The 24,060-nt window shown below is 40.9% G+C and overlaps 1 protein-coding gene across 6 annotated transcripts in view; it reads right to left on the minus strand.

The window, feature by feature from the left end:
- The window catches only part of tmcc1 (transmembrane and coiled-coil domain family 1), a 156,925-nt gene that overhangs the window by 19,503 nt on the left and 113,362 nt on the right, over positions 1–24,060 (minus strand). The window lies entirely within an intron of this gene.

Here is a 24,060-nt window from a genome sequence, read left to right on the forward strand (position 1 = left end):
AGTACTATGACAGATCTCAAACATTTTAGAACTCCCGTATGGTAAAACAGACAAGAGAAAGAGATAAATACGAAAGCTGCAGAAACTGTACAGAATGGAATGATGCAAATTTGACCACCACACCTTCTTGCAGGAGACAACTACAGCCACTCTGGATCTTTTCTCTGTAGCAGTTCAGCAAGTATGTTGTGTATTCAGAGAAAGGAGAAAGTAAAGCTGGCTAACCAAAATGTGTATTTTTTTCATCCTATTAGATGGAAAGTCCAAACTTCTAACAGATAATGATCCTTTGCTGTAAAGTAGGGACCAATGGCAGCATAGGAAACTATGGGAATGGTTCGTTCCAATGGGTTCCAAAGGCCAACAACTTTAAACTAGACAATAAGCTCAGGAAACTTAGAATGGTCAGTTAGAGAAAAAAAATAATTCTGACCCCTTTGCCCCAGCCCAATTGAGTTCTTTATATATAAGCATTTGCATTTCTGAGTGTAAAATCTCAGTTCTTCAAGAACTGAGCAGGTATCAGACTACACGTTTAACAATACAAGATTATGCAAATACAGGAATCAATGCCATTTGCTTTCAATATGTAATGATGATGAGGATGATGATGATGATAATAATAATAATAACAACAGTAGCAGGCATACTAATAATGTAATAACAGACCTACTGACTGAATGCTACTCCAGAAAAACATGTTGCATTTCACACATAAAGTGAACACAGATCATAACGTTTTGGACCACTACACAAATAAAAATCAACAATATATATTAAAAATACTTTAACACAATAAAGTGTATTGTTGTGTAACTAAGCTTTTAAAAATGGAAATTATTTTTGATGTAACTAGAATACAAAAACAAAACAGAAGATTTTTCCTTCACTCTTGTATAGAAAAAACTGTTTTTCCTCTTCAAAAGTAAACAGGTCATAACCTTTTGGACCACCACACAAATAAATATCAACAAAAATATAACACAAAAATTACTGCCACAGTACTCATTTCATATGTCTACATACTGGATTTCTTGAAAACAGACACGTCCATTTCGTCTGAAGGTAATTATCTACCCACATATTATTATTTATCTCTACAGGAAACATTTCCACCTATTTTTATAAGTATGCAGCTCGTCTGCGCAAAGGTCAGTCATTACAAAGCTTTAGCAAACTGAAATCAACACCCATTTTCCAGTCAAAAAACACCCTTGAGGTCTCTCACACAAACTGGTCATTTACTTTAGCTTTCACAACACTGATGGTATGCCCTAGTAGTGTATTATTAAACTATAGGTTTAATATAATGGATACAGAGTCAGACTTGGTTCCCTAGCAAACAACTATACAGCCTACAAAATTCTAAGATATTCTCATATTGATCAGACACAAAGGATCTAGCTAGTATGGAAGAATAAAAAGTTACTTAAAAAGTGATCTTGTTAACAGGGGACAACTTTTTAAAATTCTAATAATTCCTGAAATAATAATAATAATAATAATAATAATAATAATAATAATAATAATAATAATAATAATAATAATAATAATATATCGAATGACAGATCTTGTTTCAGTCCAATCAAAACAAATATTCAACTTCTCTTTTTGCCAGTTCAGATTATGAAAAGAAACTTAAGGACTGTGCAGCATATTGGTTTAACCCACCCCAAGTCCTGTGTGGAGAGGGGGCAGGATATAAAATTTATTATTCATAATTAAGGTTACTGGTTTAGTGAAACCGGTTTTATATAATTGAGGCACAAACAACCTCACTTTGAATTACCTCCCTCCCTGCACTAATAACTAGTTAGATTTAAAAATACTTTTAACAGAATAAAGTGTATTGTTGTGTAATTGGGCTTTTAAAAATGGGAATGATTTTTGATGTAACTAGCATGCAAAAACAAAACAAATTATTTTCCCTTCACTCGTATATAGAAAAACTGTTTTTCCTCTTAAAAAAAAAGTTTGACATGAGGGACAAAATACCCTAAAGCCACCAGATTCTGAATGAATGTCAACCCTGCTTAGTACTTCGATGGGTGTCCACCCGTGAATACCAGTTGCTGTAGGCTATATTTCAGAGGATAGAACTGGCAAAATCACCTCTGAGTATTCCTTGTCTCAGAAAACTCTATGAAATTCATGGAGTTACCATAAGTCAACAGGCTACTTGAAGGGGCGCATATACAAATACACAGTCTTAATCAAAACTCTTTCAAACATGAAATTAAGATTTATTTAATGGATGGTTCTGGTGGCAATTACTTAATAATGCCTATTATTATTATTATTATTATTATTATTATTATTATTATTATTATTATTATAATATTTATACCCTGCTTTATCTCTCTCGAAGAGGACTCAAAGTGGCTTAACATAAAAGAATCAGCATACCATTGAAAATATACAAATATACAAACATTAAAACAGAATTAAATACAAAACGTATTAAAATTTAGAGTTAAAATATTCAAACATATTCAATGCATAATCAAATTAAAACCACAGCACCCCATGACTTGATTTTAAAAACCTTCTTCTTTGAAAGCCTATCTGAATAAAAAGGTTACTGTATATTCTGCCACCTGAGGGACAATAGGAAGGGGGCCATTCTGGCTTTCCTTTGCAGGAAGTTCCATAGTCCTGGGGAAGCCACCGAGAAGGCCTGCTCTCCCGTTTCCACCAACCAAGCTTGAGATGGAGGTGGGACCGAGAAGGTGCCTTATTCCACTTAAGGAAGACACAACTTTCCAGTCAATCACTACTTGAGGTTCTTGAATTGAACAGGAAGTCAGATCCAGCATCCATGGATGATGATGTATTTGGTCCAATGAAAGAATATTTGTTCCTGCTCCTTCCAGGGCAAGTGGAAATGACGGTTGTTAGAAGAAGGGAAAGCTTATTTAGCCAGGGACAGCAATGACTAATGAGCCTATCCAGAACTCAAAACAGAGCAAGTCCATGTCTTCTAACAAAAGGAGCGTCAATCTAGCCTGTTATGATGTTATATAACCTACACAGTACACTGTAGATGCCTACTGAAATCTGCCTGCAAATAAAAGTTGTGTTTCAGCAATGCTCAATCACAATTTGGTGGGCAGATAAATATGATGATAAATGCAACTTCAATTTGATTTGTGGGGGGCTGCTAAAATTGATAGCTTAAGTACTCTTCCTTCTGGACTAGTTGTATTTAGCTAAATGTTGTTTGCTCAGTGTTTAAAGAGGCACAGAAGAAGCCAGGTCCTATTATAAGAACATACTTAGCATGAATCATGGTCAGTTAAAAGTGACATATGCATTTTGGGGACCTGGATGTCATCAGAGGACATGGCCTTACTTGGTAAAGAGAGGACATGAGATCACCAAGAATTATGACTGGCTGCATCAGGTACTTAAAAGACTGCAGACCGAACTACCTACAGGCACCAGCTGGGTTATTGCTCAGTATCTTCCTTACAGGAAATGGTCAGTGCCTTGCAGTCACTATGAGACTCACTCACCTGATATCATTCTTAAGAAAAAAAAATGTATACATAAATGATCTGCTCAGTGTGCTGATATATTCATATCACCGTCTTGGTATCAATTACTTTAGATAACAGGTTGACTTTTCTGCTGTGAGGTGGCTTATCTACAAGTGTAGTGCTATTGCAAAGATCCGCATCTGTAAACTAAGGTTCACTGAAACTCAGTGCAGTACTTTGGGTTTTAGTGAACTTCAGCTTACCAATGCTGCTTTTAAAATCATTTCAGCAATAGCATTCAAAGAAATAGCCAGGTGAGTCTGTCATAACTCACAACCTCTGAGGATGCCTGCCATAGATGTGGGCGAAATGTCAGGAGAGAATACTTCTAGAACATGGCCATCCAGCCCGGAAAACATACAACAACCCTGTAAAAAAAGTAGAAGGGGTGGGGAGATGAATCCAGGAGAACCTTTGAGACTTACTGATCCATGTTTAGTATGAACTTTTGGCATTATCAATCCTCTCTCAAGATGCCCAAATAGAGTGATAGTAAAACCTCAGGTATTTAGCCAAGTACACAGAAGTTGGATGGTGATACGTAAAGGGTAAAGTTTTCCCCTGACCTTAAGTCCAGCCATGATCGACTCTGGGGGTTGGTGCTCATTTCCATTTCTAAGCCAAAGAGCTGGCGTTGTCCATAGATACCTCCAGGTCATGTGGCCAGCATGACTGAATGGAGTGCCGTTACCTTCCCGCCGGAGTAGACCTATTGATCTACTCACATTTTGCATGTTTTCGAACTGCTAGGTTGGCAGGAGCTGGGGCTAACAGCGGGCACTCATTCCGCTCTCGGAATTTGAACCTGACACCTTTTGGTCTGCAAGTTCAGCAGCTCAGCGCTTTAACACACTGTGCCACCAGCCCCCTCCCCCCCCCCCCCCCCAGGATGGTGATAGAATGATATAAATTGTGACTCTGGACATAAAATTTTCAAGAGTGTGAGAAGTTTTTCAGGTGCTTCAAGTGTCTGATATAATAGTTTTTTCAGTGGTTTTTTATATTGATATGTATGAACATAAAAATGCTTAGTAAAAGTCAACTGCCCCAGGGTGAAAACCTTCTCTATTGCGTTCCTTTTGCTGCATATTCAATTGTGAGGATTAATACACTTAGGGTGCAATGAAACCATTATTTCTGCCCATGCCTCTTCTAATGGATTGGAATTTGTGAATGTATCCTAAGTTAGATGCTTCTCTTACCAATCTTTGACTTTTTATGTTCAAGAATTGCTGCTCATAAATCCCATACTGTATATTCAGGAAGCCTGAAAAGCTTTTCAACTTTTTTGGGGGGAGTGGGGCTCTGCCATTTCATATATCAACATTAGTGTCTAATTATCATTTTGCATAGAACCTGTATTGTTTGTGCAATGTAGAGTCCAAAGAAGCATTAGTGACATAGGTGACAAATATTACATTGGAGATGAGCAGGTAAATCATCTCTGATGTTGAGTGAAATTGGTACCTGCAATGTGGCTGCTAGATTAGATAGGGAGGAATCTGGGTTTGTTGGGAGAGTTTTATTTATTTATTTACAAGATTTATACCCTGCCCTTCTCACCCGAGGGGACTTAGGGCGGCTTACAAAAATTGTAACCCTATACCCTGTTCAGCCCTATGACTGACCAGGAGAACCTCTGTCTTGTCTGGATTCAATTTCAATTTGTTCGCCCTCATCCAGTCCGACACAGCAGCCAAGCATCGGTTCAGGACCTGAACAGCCTCCTTAGTGACAGGTGGAAAGGAGTGACAGAGCTGGACTTCATCTGCGTACAGATGACACCGCACCACGAAACTCAGGATGACTTCTCCCAGTGGCTTCATGTATACGTTAAACAACATGGGGGACAGTACTGAACCCTCCAGGACCCCACAAGTCAATGGTTGTGGGGCCGAGCAGGTGTCCCCCAGTGACACGATCTGGGAACGCCCCTCCAGGAAGGACCGGAGCCACTGTAAGATAGTACCTCCGAGACCCATCCCGGCAAGTCGCCCCAGAAGGATACCGTTATCAACGGTATCGAAGGCCGCTGAGAGGTCCAGCAGAACCAGCAGGGACATACTACCCCTGTCCTGTTCCCAGCGTAGATCATCTACTAAGGTGACCAAGGCTGTCTCAGTACCATGTCCTGGCCTGAAGCCAGACTGCGCCAGATCTAGATAATCAGTGTCTACCAAGAATGCCTTGAGTTGTGCGGCCACCACACCTTTTGTCTTTTTGTTGTCATACAACTTAAGTATTCTGTTGGAGACAGACTCATAGCCAGAAAAAAAAATTGGGAAGGGTTGAGACTTTTTCCCCTGAGATGATTTTTCAGGTCAATGTCTCCTGATCTGGCACAAGATCTCAACAAGACCCTGAAATCATTATGCATCATTATGCAAAGTTCCTTCACAGGCAATAGGTCCTGAATCATTGCTCCCTCTTTAAGTCAGTTCTTGTCGGCCACAAAGGAAAGTTTCCACAATTGGCAAAAGTTTCTTTCTATTTTCTTCTATTTTCTTCTGTTTTCTTTTTATTTTCTTTATCATGACGGGTTACATCAAGGCGTTTTCCATTGTGAATTAGCAAGTCGTTTTTAGCCAAGCACAAGTTATTCTGATGGTACTCTGTTTTTGGTGTCTGTTGAGACTTGTATTTGCATTTTAGCCACCGCACAAATGGTTTAGCAACCAATGCACCAAGCTTCTGATGATCACTTTTACCCCCACCTTCTCCTCCAAACACCACACCGTACTTACAGAATGCACCTTGCACATTTGAGTAGGCTAACCAGGGAAATCTGCTGAACCATTTGGGTTGAAATCTTAGGTACCTTCAACTTCAACTTGTCCGAAAAGCTGCAGCCAGGTTGCTAACTGGGGCTGATCCCACTGTTGCAGCAGCTCATTGGCTGCCAGTCTGTTTCCAAACACAATTCAAAGCCCTATACGGATCAGGTCAAGGCGATTTGGCTGATTGCATCTCCATGAAATCCCCAGGAGAGGCCCTTTTCTTGGTCCCACCTCCATCTCAAGCTCAGCTGGTGGGAACAAGAGAGCAGGGCCTTCTCTCTCAGTGGCTACCCCTCAACTCTGAAACTCCTTTCTTCCCAGGGAAGCCAGAATGGCCCCCTCTCTGCTGTCCTTCAAACTTCAGGCTAAAACCTTTTTATTCAGGCTGGTTTTTAAAGAAGTGAATTTTAAAGACCAAGCCAGGGGGTCCTGTGTTTTATGTAATTTAATAGGTACGTTTAATGGCTTTTAACCATGTATTTTTAATATTTCTATGTTTAATTGTATTTTAATGTTTATATGTGTAAGGTTTTAATTTACACAATGTTATGGTATTTAGAGTTAGTCACTTTGAATCTCCTTTAGTAAAGAAAAACTAGTGTGTGTGTGTATATATATAAACAAATATAAATAAAATATAAAAATATAATAAAAGGCTAAATCTCTCACTGGCTCTTTTTTAAAGTTAAAACTACATTTTATCACTCTGATGCTAACTAAATCTATGCCTAGAAATAAACTAATGGCTTTGTTACACCCACACTTCAATCCCTGACCTCTCTAGTTAAAGCAGCAGGTGACAGCAAAAGATGGATGATGGCTACTTGCCAGTCAGAAGAGTCAGCATTAGGCCAGATGGATGAATAGACAGACTTGATTAAGGCAAATGCCTACAAGTCTACAAAAGTCTAAGCATCTGTTATTGCTGCTATTCAGTTATTCTCTGTAAACACCCTAGGCACAAAGTACTCATACGGCAGGTTTAGAGTTAAGAAAAGAAATAGTGTGTTTTCCTCATAAAGTATAGTTTTTCTAATAAAAAATGCAATGCCCTTAAATAATATGCAGCTAATCAAAATAAGTTGTTGTACAATATAAACCACAAAGGAAAACATGATCACAAATAAGAGGAAAAAACCCACCTTGATCTTTGGAGTTTTATGTTTCTATAAGCTGCTGTCTCATTCAACTAGAGCATATTCTAATCTAAACATTTGGTATGTTCCACTGATCTCCAAACTTGATGTGTACCCTTGAACAGGCATTTGCAAAATAATCTTTCAACAGTTCAAGGAAGAACTACAAATCATTCAATGTCACCCCTGCCTGTTTTTCTGTTGCCAAAACACTATCAGAAAAGCAGTCTGTCTGAAAACCTAATTTACAATCTGAAAACACACCATAATTTCAATTTAGTCTAATAAAAGTATCACCTCAAACTGGACTTTGGATTGTGAAACTGTTCAGATTATGGGAAGGGAGTTTTGATGGGGAAAAAAATCCAAATTTAGAATGCTTGCTCTCATTCTTTTTCTCTCAAATTTCTTCTGCTCTGATGGCCTGTTTTGCTCCAGACAAAAACACTTTTCTTTAACTTTTTAACTCAATGCAATTATGCCATGTCTGATCCAGTTCTGGCATAGGGAAATAAGAGAGACCTCTAGATGTTTGGACTTCAGCATGTATCATTTTCATTCATTAGCCACACTGGCAGGACCTAGTAGAGGCTGAAGTACACAACATCTGTGGCTCTAGTGTCTAGTTATTTCTGCTTAAATAGCAAATGGAGATGATTTTGGAATTCTCTAAGTGTAGATTTATGGTGGCTGTATCCAGCTGTGGCTGTCTACCAGCAGCACAGACATTGCAGATAGAATGGATTCGCCCATTCCCTTTCAGTCTCCCAGCTCCAAATCTGCTCAAGATTTTCAGAGACTTTAGAGTGAGGGAGGCTCTGCTGTTGGATGACCCTTCTCAAAACAAGCAGAACATTAGCCGCCTATTCATTAAATCTAAGACATCACTTGTTTCAAATATGATAGCTGTTGTTAAGTAGCAGATCAAGTATTTTGATAGTTTTGAGAAAGCTGTTTTATAGATGTTAACACATTTTTCAACAGCACAATGTTTTCAAATAGAAATACAGCACTATAAGGGAAATGCTTGTTATGTTGAAACCAGAAGTAAAAGTATCAGTCAAGGAAAAGATTGAGAATTACTCTGAAACCAGACTGAGTTAATCATACTTTCTATAGGAAACTGGTTAGATATTAACAAAAGCTTAATATCAAAACACATCTTGTGTTTTTTTAGTCACTGTTTCCTTCCACTTGACCAATCTGACCAACTTTCTTTATGAGGTTTACACACAATTTCTGTTTTAGCCTATTTTCAAGTTACAGTCTGGCTGCAATGGATTATGGAGTTTAATTCACCCTACACAATTCAAAAGGGGGAAATTGCCATAAAAGCAGAGATGGTGTCATGTAACATAGCTTTACAGGAACCAATATTGTGCTTTATTGATATTTTGAATGAATTCATTTTCCTTACAATTATGCCTCCCACACCAGGTCAATTCAGGCTTTCAGAACTGTGGAAAGCATTGTCCCAGCCAAACATATAGAGCTAATGGGTAAATTTCAAATATGAAATGTATCATATGTAATCACTGGATGTGATTGCATGCATAATGTATCCAGTAGTTAAATAAGCATATATGGTATAGAACTTGCAAAAAGTGGGACAAATTAACTGCTGCAACAAATAAAGTATTGTAGTCATATGAGATCAAACTTATTTTTTCAAGTGCAAGAAAACTACTAGATTCTTATTCAGCAGGGAAAAAAGTTGTGCAAGGATGATATAAATCACCAGTTCGAAATTCATGCCTGAGGATACTACCCATGCTCTCCAACTACATTGTGGAGCAGGAAGATCAAGAAATCTTATGAGGGAGAGAAACATCATTCCTATGATTAGGTGACCTGGATTTTTCCACAATTGTAACAAAATGGTCACTGGCTCTAGCACACTGTGGTAGAGGTTCCATATTTTATTATTTTTGCTGAGTTAAAAAGTTGTACTCATATGCATAACTATGCTGAAGTCACTTTAATTCTCACCCAGAAGCCAGGGCAGGCAACAGACAATCCTCATCCTCGTAATCTTCCTGTGGGTTGAACAAGCACACCAGAAGGGAAGTCATGCCACTTCCACTTGCCATTTTCAGCTGAAAATGAGTGAATTGGCAGAACACTGGCCTGGTGGGAAAGCTGAACGGTTACATTTGTGGGTAGTTTTTAACATCTGGGATCAATTTCAGGTACTATATTGGCCCCAGATTAGTCCCAACATTGAAATTGGGGAAGGTGGTTGGGGGCTTTGTAAGACTGTCTGAAGAAGTCCATGAAGTCCATGGGTTGCACTTTCCCTACCTCAGATTAAGGACTTTTAGAGTTCTGGGAAGCTGCCCTTCAATTATTATATTGCATCCAACAGAAATCTCAACTGCTGTAAACAAAGTTTTTTGTCCATATTTTTCTGCTAGAAAACCTTACCTATGCTTCCACCGTGTGTGTATGTGTGTATACATACAAACACACGTACATACACACATACATATAGAAAGAGGGGGGGGGGGAAAGAGAGGGAAAGTGGGGGACCCAGTTCCTTATCATCTAATTTTTAACAATTTATCTACACACATAATAAAAGTGAAAATCTGTATGTGTGTTTGTGGCTCACAGAGACAGCCTCCAGCCTCCATAAACAGGCTATAGTTCCCAGTGCTGAGAAGTCACCAAGTCACTCCCTCACAGGACATTGCAGGTTACAGTGAGCACATCCCAGTGTTCCTTTTTTCTCTCTATTTGCATGACCCCGCCCTACTGCCTCTCCCTTAACACTTTCCTACTCTTTCCTATGGTACACTGCAAACAGAGGAATTCATCAGCAACTGAAAATACTGGAGAGGTTTGGGGGAGAATTCACCATGACTTATAGGAGTTGTAGGGACTGGGATATACAGTTCACCTGCAATCTAAGAACACTATGAACCCCACCAACAATGCACCTGGAACTAACTTGCCACACAGACCCAACATAGCCAAATCTGCATACTGGCGGGGTTTGGGGGTGATTGACCTTGACATCCAGGATTTATAGTTCACCCGTATTCAGAGAACACTGAACCCATCTGATGATGCATCTGGACCAAACTTGGCACACAGACCCAACATGGCCATATGTGATTACTGGCACAGTTTTGGGGTGATCACCCTGGAAATCTGGGAGTTGTAGTTCACCTGTATCCAGAGAACACTGAAACCAGCATATTACAGATATGGACCAAATTTGGCACAAAGACCCAACATGGCTAACTATGAATACTGGGGGAGATTTGGAAGGGTTGACCAAAGATTTTTGGTAATTTTAGTTCACCCACATCCTTATGCATTTTCCAATGGGAGCATTCATAAAAAACAAAAGCAAAGACTGAGTTTTTTTTCCTAAGAAATACTGTAACATATGACCAAACTGATATTACCTCACATCTAAAAACAAATAAGGCCCTTTTCATATAACCCAGGCATTACTAGGCACCCAAGCTAGTTATAAATAAAATGTAAGTAAATGTACTTACTGCACATATTTATAATTAAGAACCACTACTTTCTATTTTTCATATAAATGACTAAATATATCTTAGTATATGAAGTGCTCTTCTAAAATACTGCTTTTTAAATGTGTCAATGCAACACTAAATGTTTCTATCTGTGGACTTGCTTTTAATCCAACATATCAATGAACCAGAAACCTTTAAGTGGACTCCAACATTATGTCCTAATAGTACTTTGACCCATCCTATACATTCTTTCAAAATGCTTATATCTAGTGAAAGAAAGAAAAGACACAACTTATCCTCATGCTACAAGAGGCAGAAGTAACATGGAAAGAATACGGACAGGTTCCTAAACAATTAAAAAGAAGAGCAGTTCCACACATTTCAGAGAATGTTTCTCAAACTAATAATATGCACATGTGAAATAAACCAACCAGTGTAAGTAAGCAAAAATATTTTGAGTCTGAGAGAGACTACATGGAAGTTTTTACACAATGCATACTATCCTCCGTTTTCCTTGTAATTTCCATTTTGATGGTCAAAACAATGCTCCCCACCACATCCTGGAGAAAGCTGGTGAAGCAGGATTGTCTGTTTTACCCATTCTATGTGTGTTTGCTCTACATGGGATTCTCAAGGCAGTTACTGTACATCTTGTCTGTTGTAGGCCCTACCTACAGCAGGATAAACTAAAACATAATGCCATTGTTTCTAGGCAAATTGTATTGCAATATTTTCTGCAGACATGCTGTTGCAATGCAGCACTGAAAAATCTGTTTCTTCAGTCCTTGTTCACCACCCCTCAAAGCCAATGCAGCTAAAAAGATCCACTCAGACATAGGACACGGAGGATGTGAAACTATTTTGCAAAATGAAGCTTCTTTGACAAAGGAGATATTAACCAATATATACCTGTATCTGTATTTAAGGTAATAGTGTACCAAAGAGTCAGGAAGCTCTGCCCTCTACTTCAAATATTATCTGGGCCACAAATTCTTTAAAGGAGACAGTATAATCTCAAAAGCATCATGGGAATCAAATACTGATAAACCTGACACTACTGTAAACAAGGGTAGCCAACACTGCATATATTTTGAATAACAAATAAATGCTAAATGTTATTATTTCAACCCAGGTGAATACAGCAGTCTCTTTCTGCTAAGCATCTGCTGCTGGAAAAACCAGTTTTACAAGTGATGGCTGGCTGAACTGAACTCTAGATTCCTTCTTACTCAAAACAATTATTTGGATGGGAGGACAGGAATTTACTAGCTAGCACCTACAAACACAACTGGTGACTACTGACACACTTCCTTTCTATCTGTGCCCACATACATTTGTTCTTTAGTCTACCACTCAGCAGTTCTGCTACATTTAAGCAATTTTATTTATATTACTTTTTATATTAAAATAACTACAGTAGAGTCTCACTTATCCAACATAAATGGGCCGGCAGAACATTGGATAAGAAAATACGTTGGATAATAAGGAGGGATTAAGAAAATAGCCTATTAAACATAAAATTATATTATGCTTTTACAAATTAAGCAGCAAAACATCATGTTTTACAACAAATTTGACAGAAAAAGTAGTTCAATACACAGCAATGTTATGTAGTAATTACTGTATTTACGAATTTAGCACCAAAATATCACAATGTATTGAAAAGATTGACTATAAAAACATTGACTACTAAAAGGCAGACTGCGTTGGATAATCCAAAACATTGGATAAGCGAATGTTGGATAAGTGAGACTCTACTGTAATCCAAAATTTGCTTGTGATCTAGAATACCTGACTTTAAGTTTTAGTTGCCTTAGGACTGAAAGAAAAATGTAATTGCCACAAATTGCAGCACAGGTATTTTATAGATATGGTAATACAGCTATTCTATAGACATGGTTAACTGGTTATCTATATAAAGCTGAAAAATAAAATGTATTCTAGAAGTTGTCCTTCAGCAGTAGTAAGTTCTAAATATTTAAATTTAAATTCCAGTGTACCTATCCAGGATCAGGGGAGCCAAGCTCTTCATGTTAAAATGTTCTCAGAAATTATATGTATTTTATAAGATCTTTCAATTAAAAAGTGTAAATTATAGCATTCATACTTATTCCATATAAAAAGGTTGTGGCAAATAAAACTGGAGCCTATGTTGCAAGTAAATTGACATACATTAATACAGTTCAATCATTTACTTATAGAAGAGACAAGGAGTGCCACATAAGATCATATTATAATGTCTCCAGAGCATATTCTTTAGCTTTTCCTAGTTCAAACTTTTAAGATCTTGCCAGGCATTGCTTCCAGAGCCTAATTCCTCATCTTCTCTCTCAGCAGAGACAGATTTTCTTTAGCTTTAATCTTATAAGAAATAAAATAAGAAGTTCTCAAGACTGCTGATTTTCTTGGTTGGTTAGTGTAGTTATAAAAACACAAATCACACATTCCTAACCTATATTTTTTTAGGTTTCTCTTAAAAACTACAAACAAAGAAAAAGGGGGCATTGTTGCCACAAGTAGTGCCTCTGATTGTCTGTTAGTTCAGAAAAGCTCTACAATGGGACCACATGTGGTTTGATAATACAGTTGATTTGTAATTACAGGCAGTCTCCAAGTTACAGACAATATCGGTTATGTAGGTTTGTTCTGAAGTTGAATTTGTATGTGAGTCAGAACAGGTACATTTTTTACAGTGCAACTCCAGTCATACATACATACATACATACATACATACGTACATACATACAGAGAGAGTTTTAGATAGCATAGGGAAGGCTTCATACCCCTGTGGTGTTTGTTTTGCAGTCTGTGCCTCTGTTCAGAAGACATCACCTCGCTTTCTGTCCCTGTGACATTTGGATTTTGAAACGTTTGGCTTGTTGTAGAAACAAGGACTAGTGATAAAGCTTCAGTTTCCCTATTAAAACTTTTCAGGAGTTAATTTCCCTTCCGAGGGGTAGATTTCTCTCACTTTCGGTTGTCTCACCCCTCTTTTTAACTATGACTTGTTTATAAGTGGGATGTTTATAACTTGGGGATTGCCTGTATAAGAGGAATAGGTTTTTCCTCCTAAATAATAGAGTAAATCAACATTACAGTGAGGCTACCAGCCATAAACATTTAGGATTGTCACATTTATTTTGTATCAATTTAATATATCTCTGCAAGTTAGTATACTTTTTTGGAACTATATCATAGCTCAGTGACTTGGATTAGTAGTTCAACAATTCTACTTTTGAATTCAATTACCATTTTAGAGAGTAGTGATAATTTCAAACAAATTCATCCAATGCTTGGAATACAGAATTCAAAGTTTTATACAAGATACATTTTTTAAAAAAATCAAAGAATTGATTATCTGTTTAATAATGTTGATCATGAATTCCAGGCTGAAAGCCAAAAAAAAAACAAAACAAAACAAGGTTTGCATAAACTGTGGCGCGTCTGCTAGGTACTCCACTTAGATTAGCATACTTTTCAATGGGTAAATCTGCTGCTTGGAGGTTATTAATACAATCTTTCTTTAATCTCTTAATAAAATGTAATTTAGGCAGAGTGCCTTAAGATAATTCATTTCTCGGCTTAGCAATGATTTATGTCATCAATATGTTGGCTCAACACTCATTAGCAATAACATTAAATTATTTCAATGGATCTTTTAACACCGATTTCAATATTGGACACTCAGTAGAAGATTCACATTAAATTTCTCAAATGCAAACAAAGGTTAGAGCAGAGGTTTTTAACCTCTTATTCAGCATGGACTTCTTTTAAATGTATTTTGTTGTCATGGACCACCAAGGCTGAAATCAAGATGTCAAACTATAAAGTGCATCAAATATTTATTTTAAGTTGCTCAACAAGGGTCTTAAAGTTTGAAAAGAAGGGGAAAGTAAGTAATTGCACATACTCCTATTTATTATTTTTATTGAAATGATTCAATACAAATTTATAATAATAATAATAATAATAATAATAATAATAATAATAATAATAAGGCACAGAAGTCCTAGGAGAAGAATATTCCTATTCCCACCAATGTATTCATTTACTGAATATCAGAGGTGCATATCTCCATTTTTATTGGCTGAGTCTGGTGGTAAATGTCACATCATCTGCAAAATTCCCAATTTAAACTACTGCAATATCACGAGGGGCCTAAATATCCTAAGCACACCAGATCCTCTCTGATCTTGGAAGCTAAGCAGTAGCAGCCCTGGTTATTACTTGGACGGGAGACTGTCAATGAATACCAAATACTGTGTATTCCTTGCCTAAGAAAATCAAATTACATTCAATGAGTCACCGTAAGTTGACAAACGACTTAAAGGTACATGGGCACACACACAATACTGCAAGGAATGGACTTCCTCTCCCCAGCATCACTTGAATACACAAAAAGCCCATATACAAGGCTACACAGTCCACAGTTACTATTTTTACACTTGGTCTTCATCATACCAAAAGATAAGGATACTTAACATTATAACCACAAGGCAATCATTGATGAAATAGTACACAGTGCACACAATGTACATAGGGAAACAAGCTTTCTGTAGGTTTAAGAGATCTTAACTGACATATCCACATACAACAGAAATCTTGGCCTGAAGCCTTGACCCTTTACAAATCCTTCCTGGAAAGGATCAAGTGAGCATGCCTTTGAAAAGGGGTGTGTGTTGTTTTTCATCCAGTCATTTTCAGTAACATTTTTTCTGTATCCTTCCTTTTAGGTATTAAATTCCATTATTTGCTTCATTTGGAATATCTTTTTTTGTAAAGGAGCTTCAAAGAATTATCTGCAATCTCATACATACTTCTGGGAAGTGCCAGGAACAACCAAGAGAAATCTTAATGTCCTTTGCTATGAATACAAGCAACTTTTCTGCATTTTTTTAAAATAAAAACTATCTGAACTATGGAAGGATCCTTTCTTGACACCTTTTGGGTAGCCACTGTAGGGTATGGAAAAGAAGGAGAGAGAGGAAAAACATCCTCCTCCCTATTTGTTTTAAGATATTTATCTGAAGCTCTATTCAGAGTCTCCAAAACATTCAAAAGTGGTAAGGAAGGATTGCAGAGCCTCACTTCAGGAAGTCCCTCCAATCAAGATACTGAACTCCCTTTCCGTCGATTTATACCTTCCCCTTTAACCAATGTGAACCAGTTAGCTAGTGTCTAGCACAGGCATGGGCAAACTTCGACCCTCCAGGTATTTTGGACTTCAACTCCCACAATTCCTAACAGCCTACCAGCTGTTAGGAATTGTGGGAGTTGGTCCAAACACATGGAGGGCCAAAGTTTGCCCATGTCTGGCTCAAGCACTTCACTTTTGCCCAAACACTAAATAAAGAAGAATCAAAACGGATATGCGGATTGGAGAAAGAGTGGGAGGTTATGGGTGATGCTAATTCAGTGCTGCTGTAAAGAACAGTAGATCTGATACAAGAGCTTTACATATACCACCTAACCTAATTTCTTCGTATACCAGTGATAGTTATAGCTTCTTAAAAGTTTCAATCTCTCTTCCTTCTAAGCAGAGCATAGAGAAAAACTTATCTAATACTTTCCACCTATGAAGCATATGAAAACTTGAGCATTAAAATTACATGTCTTTTCACGTCTATAATCTGTACACATTTCTACTATGAATTTATTCTAACCAAATGCTGTTAATGGACACTATTATAATGACTTTTTTCGTGTCAGGAGTGACTTGAGAAACTGCAAGTCACTTCAGGTGTGAGAGGTTTAGCTGTCTGCACAGACATTGCCCAAGGGACGCCTGGATGTTTTGATGTTTTTACCATCCTTGTGGGATGCTTCTCTCATGTCCCCCCATGGAGCTGGAGCTAAAAGAGGAAGCTCATCCGTGCTCTCCCCGGGTTGGATTTGAACCAGCAACCTTCAGGTCAGCAACCTAACCTTCAAGTCATCAGTCCTGCAGGCACAAAGATTTAACCCACTGCACCACTGGGGCTCCTATTATGATGACAATTCCATATATTAATAGAAATAGCCAGTCTTTCATTGGGAAATAGTTCACTCAGAACATATCATATCTGCTTAAAAATAGATTCAGATTATTGAGCATTTTCTAATAGCACTGGGTGCCTAGTATAATTGCTTAAGCATCCCATTTTTATTCTAGAGCAGAAAAAAAAGCCATGACACCCACTGTTCACTATTCATATTAGGGCAGTAATTTTATTAGGCCTAATAGGATTGGTTGTCCTAATAAGGCTATTACCACAGGATGGCCTTTGGAATTTGTCACGACCCAGGCTACAGAGCACCAATAACCATACGCAGAGGCCAGATTCTATCTAATATCTTTATTAAGGAAATATATAAAGTTAGTAAAAGGAAATGTAAAAGTTAGTCCAGAAGCAGACCTTTCAGGAAAGGTCAAAATTAGTCCAAAGAAACAATGTCCAATATGAAATATTAAGGTCCAAAGTTGTAATCCAATAACCGAAACACTCACTTTGCCAGGCAAAGTGAGGGGAGATGACAAGGTCCTTTAGTCCATGAACTTGAGCAAGGCTAGGAGATAACTTGATACTTGAAAACAAGGCTTGAATCGTGGAACAAGGTAACGAGGAACAAGAACAAGGTCCGTGGAATAACTTGGTAAAATCCGTGAAACAAGGCAAGGTTTAGTCCTGGGAAACAAGGCAAGGTCCGTAGGTAAACAAAGGCTGGGAAACAGGAGCGAAGGCAGGAAACAAGGACAAGGCTTGAGCAGGAACGAGGCTTGAAACGGAGCGCGCTGTCCAGACACAACTCGCTCCGGAGGCTGACGAATTGACTCCGCAAAGTTACTCCGCGGGTAAAACACCTATATAGAGTCTAACTTTCCCGCCGAGAGCAGTTCTCTGGGAACCAGAAACGAAAGCTAATCTCTGAGACCAGATGTTTGACTCCTTAAAGATTCTCATGGAAAGCAGGCTTAATTGGCAAATTCTTAGCAATTATTCTCGCACTCCTGCGCGAGGCTGCTTCCAAACCTCTCTGTTGTTTACAAAACTCATGGCGAGAAAACACTGGAGATGTAGCCTCAGTATTTGTTTGACATACTTCTGGAACATAATCCTCTTGCAGGTGCAAGGTTCCCAGATCTGGCTGGGAAGAATCTGTCTGGGAAGAATCCAGTTCTGACTGGGAAGGTAAAAAACCCAAGTTTTCTTCTTCATCAGGCATCACAATGTCATGAGCAGGACTACAAGGCCCATGGGTCATCACACTATCCCCCTCCTCAAGCCCCCTCCCAAACTGGGACTCTCTCCCCGAGGCGCGAGGTCGTGGCTTGGCGGGATAGGTCTGATGAAAGCGACGGGTTAGATCAGGAGCGTGAACTGTGGAAGCGTCTTCCCAAGAGCGTTCCTCAGGGCCAAAACCCACCCAGTCAATGAGATATTGCAGGCGGCGGCGGTGAAAGCGAGAATCCAAAATGTCCTGAACCTCGAACTCGTCCTCCCCATCCACCAAAATAGGGACGGGGGCCGGCCGGTCTACATCTGGCCGCACACCATCCGCCGGAAGGAGCAGGGAGCGGTGAAACACTGGGTGAATGCGCATTGAGCGCGGAAGTTGGAGTTTGAAAGTCACGGGGTTAAGTTGCGCCACCACTGGATAGGGGCCAATGAAACGGGCATCTAACTTCCGGCAAGGGCGATGGGAGGGCAAAAAGCGAGTGGACAGAAAAACCCGATCTCCTACCTTGATTTCGGGGCCCGGCTGGCGATGTTTGTCCGCGTGACGTTTATAGTCCTCCTTGGCTTGTTCCAGTTGCTGGAGCAAAAGTTGTTGCACCGCTGTGAGTTCCTGCAGCCAATCCTCTGCTGCGGGAACTTCTGAAGTTTCAATGACAGGGGGAAAGAAACGTGGATGGAAGCCGTAGTTTGCAAAGAACGGCGTTTCTTTTGTAGAAGCCTGGACTCCATTGTTGTAGGCAAATTCCGACAGTGGTAACAGAGAAGCCCAATTGTCCTGTTGGTAGTTTACATAGCAGCGAAGGTACTGTTCCAAAGTGGCATTGGTGCGCTCCGTTTGCCCATCCGTTTGGGGATGATGAGCTGAAGATAAACGAGAGTCTATGCCCAATAGTTTTTGTAGTGCCTTCCAGAAACGAGAGGTGAATTGGGATCCACGGTCTGTGACCAAACTCTTGGGCAATCCATGTAGTCTGAAAACATGTTGGAGGAATAAATCTGCAGTCTCTTGGGCCGTGGGAAGACCTTCACAGGGAATGAAATGGGCTAACTTGGTGAAAAGGTCCACCACCACTAGGATCGTGGTGAATCCACAAGAAGGTGGTAAGTCAGTGATAAAATCCGCAGAAATTATTTCCCATGGGCGAGATGGGTTAGGAAGGGGGTGTAGAAGCCCTGAGGGCTTCTCCCTTCTTATCTTGGAGCGCTGGCATACTGGGCAGGTGTTGACATATTTTTCCACATCTTTGCGGATCTTGGGCCACCAGAAATCTCTTAGGATCAAATGCATGGTTTTAAATAGTCCGAAATGCCCTGCTGGTTTGCAGTCATGACACAGACGAAGTGCTTTTTCCCTGCCCGGTCCGGGTGGGATATAAACATGATTTCTATAGCAAAGCAGTCCATCTTTAAGCGAAAAGGGAAAATGCAGACCTTGACGAAGTTGGTCCTGCGCCCAGGCATCTGCTTGCTGACTAGCCCTGATTTCTTGAGCACAGATGGGCCCTGGAGTAGAGGGAGTTGAATCAATGGGAGTGGATTTGGTGTTCCCCACTGTGAGCGTGGCAAAGTTCTCGGGTTGTAGTAGTTGGGATTCAAAGGTCTCCTTGCGTCCTGCAGCGTATTCCGGTTTACGTGACAGGGCGTCTGCTTGCTTGGTTTGGGCTGGGGTCACATAATGAATCTGGAAGTTGAAACGTTCAAAGAATAAAGCCCAACGTTGCTGCCTCTGATTTAGCTTGCGGGCAGTTCTTAGATGTTCTAGATTCCGATGATCAGTGTGGACTTCAATGGGAAATTTGGCCCCTTCTAGCCAATGTCTCCAAGTTCCAAAAGCTGCCTTTATGGCTAATAGTTCTTTTTCCCAAATGGTATAGTTCCTCTCTGGTGCGGTTAGTTGACGAGAATAATAGGCACAAGGATGAAGGTGATCTCCCACCGGTTGTAGGAGCACAGCCCCAATTGCCACATCAGAGGCGTCCGCTTGCACCACAAAAAGGGTTTCAGGATCTGGATGCTGAAGGATTGGCTGGGATGTGAATAATTTCTTTAGTTGCTGGAACCCTTTCTCTGCTTGATCAGTCCAGCGGAAGGGCTGTTTTCCACGGATGCAGCTAGTGATTGGGTCAGACCAGCGGGCAAAATCTGGAATGAACTTACGGTAATAGTTCGCGAACCCCAAGAATCGCTGCACCTCCTTCTTGTTAGTTGGCGCCCGCCATTCCAATACTGCTGAAACCTTGGCTGGATCCATGGAGAGCCCTAGAGGCGAGATACGGTATCCAAGGAAATCTACCTCTTGTAGATCAAAAGCGCATTTTTCTAGCTTGGCATAAAGTCCATGATCCCGCAATCGTTGCAACACCATTTTGACGTGGTTCTCATGTTCTGATTGTGATCTAGAAAACACCAAAAAATCGTCCAGGTAGATTATCAAGAACCTATCTAGATAGTCCTGGAAAATGTCATTGACAAAATGCTGGAACGTTGCGGGAGCTCCGCATAATCCATAATTCATAACTCGGGACTCGAATAATCCGAATTTAGTCTGGAAGGCGGTCTTCCACTCGTCCCCTTCTCTGATGCGAACTAAGTTGTAAGCTCCCCGAAGATCCAGCTTGGTGTAAACCTTGGCTCCTCGAAGTCGGTCTAGTAGATCCGAGATTAAGGGCAGGGGATAGCTGTTCCGCTTAGTGATATTGTTCAATGCTCTATAGTCCACCACCAAGCGTAATTCCCCTGACTTCTTCTTCACAAACATCACTGGGGAGGCGGCTGGGGATTGAGAGGGTCTGATGAATCCCTTGCGAAGGTTTGTCTCTATGAATTCCCTGAGAGCTTCTTGCTCTGGTTCAGTCAGGGAGTAGAGATGCCCTCGCGGGATCGGGGCCCCCTCCACCAAGTCAATGGCACAGTCATAAGGCCTATGTGGGGGTAATTTTTCGGCTTCTTTTTCATTGAATACATCCCAATACTCGGAGTACTTCTTTGGCAAGGTGATAATGGGCTCGGTGTCTGTGGCATGGCAGACCTTGGCTACGAGGCAATGGTTTTGGCAGTACTTTGAAGCAAACTGCAGTTCTCTGTTGGACCAGGAGATGCTTGGGTCGTGAAGTGTCAGCCATGGAATCCCCAAAATCACAGGGAAATGGGGAACCTCAGTAACAAAGAAGGAAATCTCTTCCATATGTTCCCTTATCCACATCCTGGTGGGTTCCGACCACTGGCTTACGGGGCCCGTCTTGAGAGGGCGGCCATCGATGGCTTGCACCACACGGGCATTCTTGAAGTCATGATATTGTAATCCCAGAGAGTCGGCATACTCTCTATCAATGAAATTGTTGGTAGCTCCCGAGTCTATCATGGCGTGGATCATGACGGGTCCCTTTTTTGCTGACCATAAGGTGACCACTAGAAGGAACAGGACCCCGGTTGGCGGCTCTTGAATGGGTTTCTTGACCGGGTTGGCGAGCCTCTCTACGCCCGGTCGTTGGCTTCCCCCGCCGGCTGTGTGCCAGCCGCCTCAGACGCCTTCGTCTCCGTGGAGGACGCCGCCGCAAGACGGGCGGCGGGCTTCCCTTTGGCTGGGCACTCTCTGGCGAAGTGGCCCCCATTCCCGCAATACCAACAGAGATTTAGGCGTTGGCGGCGGGCCTTCTCGGCGGCATCTAATCTGGGACGCACATTGCCCAACTGCATCGGCACCTCCTCGCTCCCTCTGGGGTATGGGGATGGTGGTGGGGGTCTCCACACTGGACGCGGCTGAACGCTGGCGGGAGCGGGGGGTTTTGCCCCAGCTCTACCGCTCTGGCCTCGTACCCACTGCTTCCTGTTGGCAATCATGACTTCAGCCCGTAAACATTGATCGATGAGTGCTTCCAGCGTTTGGGGAGGATCCACCTTGGAGATTTCCTCCAGCATTTCAATGTTGAGACCCTCCCGAAATTGTCCTCTGAGGGCAACATCGTTCCAGCCGGTGTTGTGGGCCAGCACTCGGAACTCGGCTATGTACTGAGACATGGGTCTGTCTCCTTGGAAGAGGCGGCGGAGTTTGTGCCCGGCTGCCTCCAAATTGTCCTCGATTCCCCAGGTCGCCTTAAGGTGGTCCAAGAAATGTTGCGCTGACCTTAGATGTGGGGAGGCTTGGTCGAACAGAGCCGTCGCCCAGTTAGCCGCTGGCCCGTCTAGGAGACTGTAAATCCACGCCACCTTGATGTCTTCCTGGGGAAACTCGGCATCACGGGCCTCTAGATAAGCTTGGCATTGGCGACGGAAAACATGAACCTTAGAAGTTTCTCCAGTAAACTTGGTTGGCAACGCCATGGCCGGAAGACGGATTCCGCGTTCCTTCAAACCCTTTATTTCTCCATCCTGTGCATTGAGCTTATCACGGATTCGGTCCACCTCATCCTTGTCGATGGTGTAGGTAATCGGCTGGCCGCTCGGCCCAGGTACGACTCCGGTAGACATTCTGGCCGAGGTTAATTGGTGCTTAGGGTGGCGGAGTCAAACTGTCACGACCCAGGCTACAGAGCACCAATAACCATACGCAGAGGCCAGATTCTATCTAATATCTTTATTAAGGAAATATATAAAGTTAGTAAAAGGAAATGTAAAAGTTAGTCCAGAAGCAGACCTTTCAGGAAAGGTCAAAATTAGTCCAAAGAAACAATGTCCAATATGAAATATTAAGGTCCAAAGTTGTAATCCAATAACCGAAACACTCACTTTGCCAGGCAAAGTGAGGGGAGATGACAAGGTCCTTTAGTCCATGAACTTGAGCAAGGCTAGGAGATAACTTGATACTTGAAAACAAGGCTTGAATCGTGGAACAAGGTAACGAGGAACAAGAACAAGGTCCGTGGAATAACTTGGTAAAATCCGTGAAACAAGGCAAGGTTTAGTCCTGGGAAACAAGGCAAGGTCCGTAGGTAAACAAAGGCTGGGAAACAGGAGCGAAGGCAGGAAACAAGGACAAGGCTTGAGCAGGAACGAGGCTTGAAACGGAGCGCGCTGTCCAGACACAACTCGCTCCGGAGGCTGACGAATTGACTCCGCAAAGTTACTCCGCGGGTAAAACACCTATATAGAGTCTAACTTTCCCGCCGAGAGCAGTTCTCTGGGAACCAGAAACGAAAGCTAATCTCTGAGACCAGATGTTTGACTCCTTAAAGATTCTCATGGAAAGCAGGCTTAATTGGCAAATTCTTAGCAATTATTCTCGCACTCCTGCGCGAGGCTGCTTCCAAACCTCTCTGTTGTTTACAAAACTCATGGCGAGGAAACACTGGAGATGTAGCCTCAGTATTTGTTTGACATACTTCTGGAACATAATCCTCTTGCAGGTGCAAGGTTCCCAGATCTGGCTGGGAAGAATCTGTCTGGGAAGAATCCAGTTCTGACTGGGAAGGTAAAAAACCCAAGTTTTCTTCTTCATCAGGCATCACAATGTCATGAGCAGGACTACAAGGCCCATGGGTCATCACAGAATTTGTCTTATGTTCATCATGGCTATTGCTGAATTCATTTCTGATATGAAGTTATCAAAGTATGCAACAAACATTTTATAGCCTTCTCCTCTACACTGGACACACAGAGTCAAAGAACAATTATGAAAAATTTCATAAGCATATGCACCTATTGAAATAATCTATAGATAAGAAAAAATAGTTTGGTGAAATATGTCATCAGAGGCTCTACCTCTGTTATTCTCCTTAGTTATTTCTGTTAATGCTGAAGTGTGATGCTTTGCAAAATATCTTTAAAAAAACTTTATTTCCGAAGGCCAATGACCAAATGATATGGGCATATGCCCAGATCTGCTCCTATATTCAGCACTAAGGATGATTCTGCAGTATGTTTATACCTCCTATGAAATGCATATTGCACAGCTGAAAAAGCAA

This window comes from Anolis carolinensis, chromosome 2 (assembly GCF_035594765.1).
Source record: "Anolis carolinensis isolate JA03-04 chromosome 2, rAnoCar3.1.pri, whole genome shotgun sequence".
NCBI classification, from domain to species: Eukaryota; Metazoa; Chordata; class Lepidosauria; order Squamata; family Dactyloidae; genus Anolis; species Anolis carolinensis.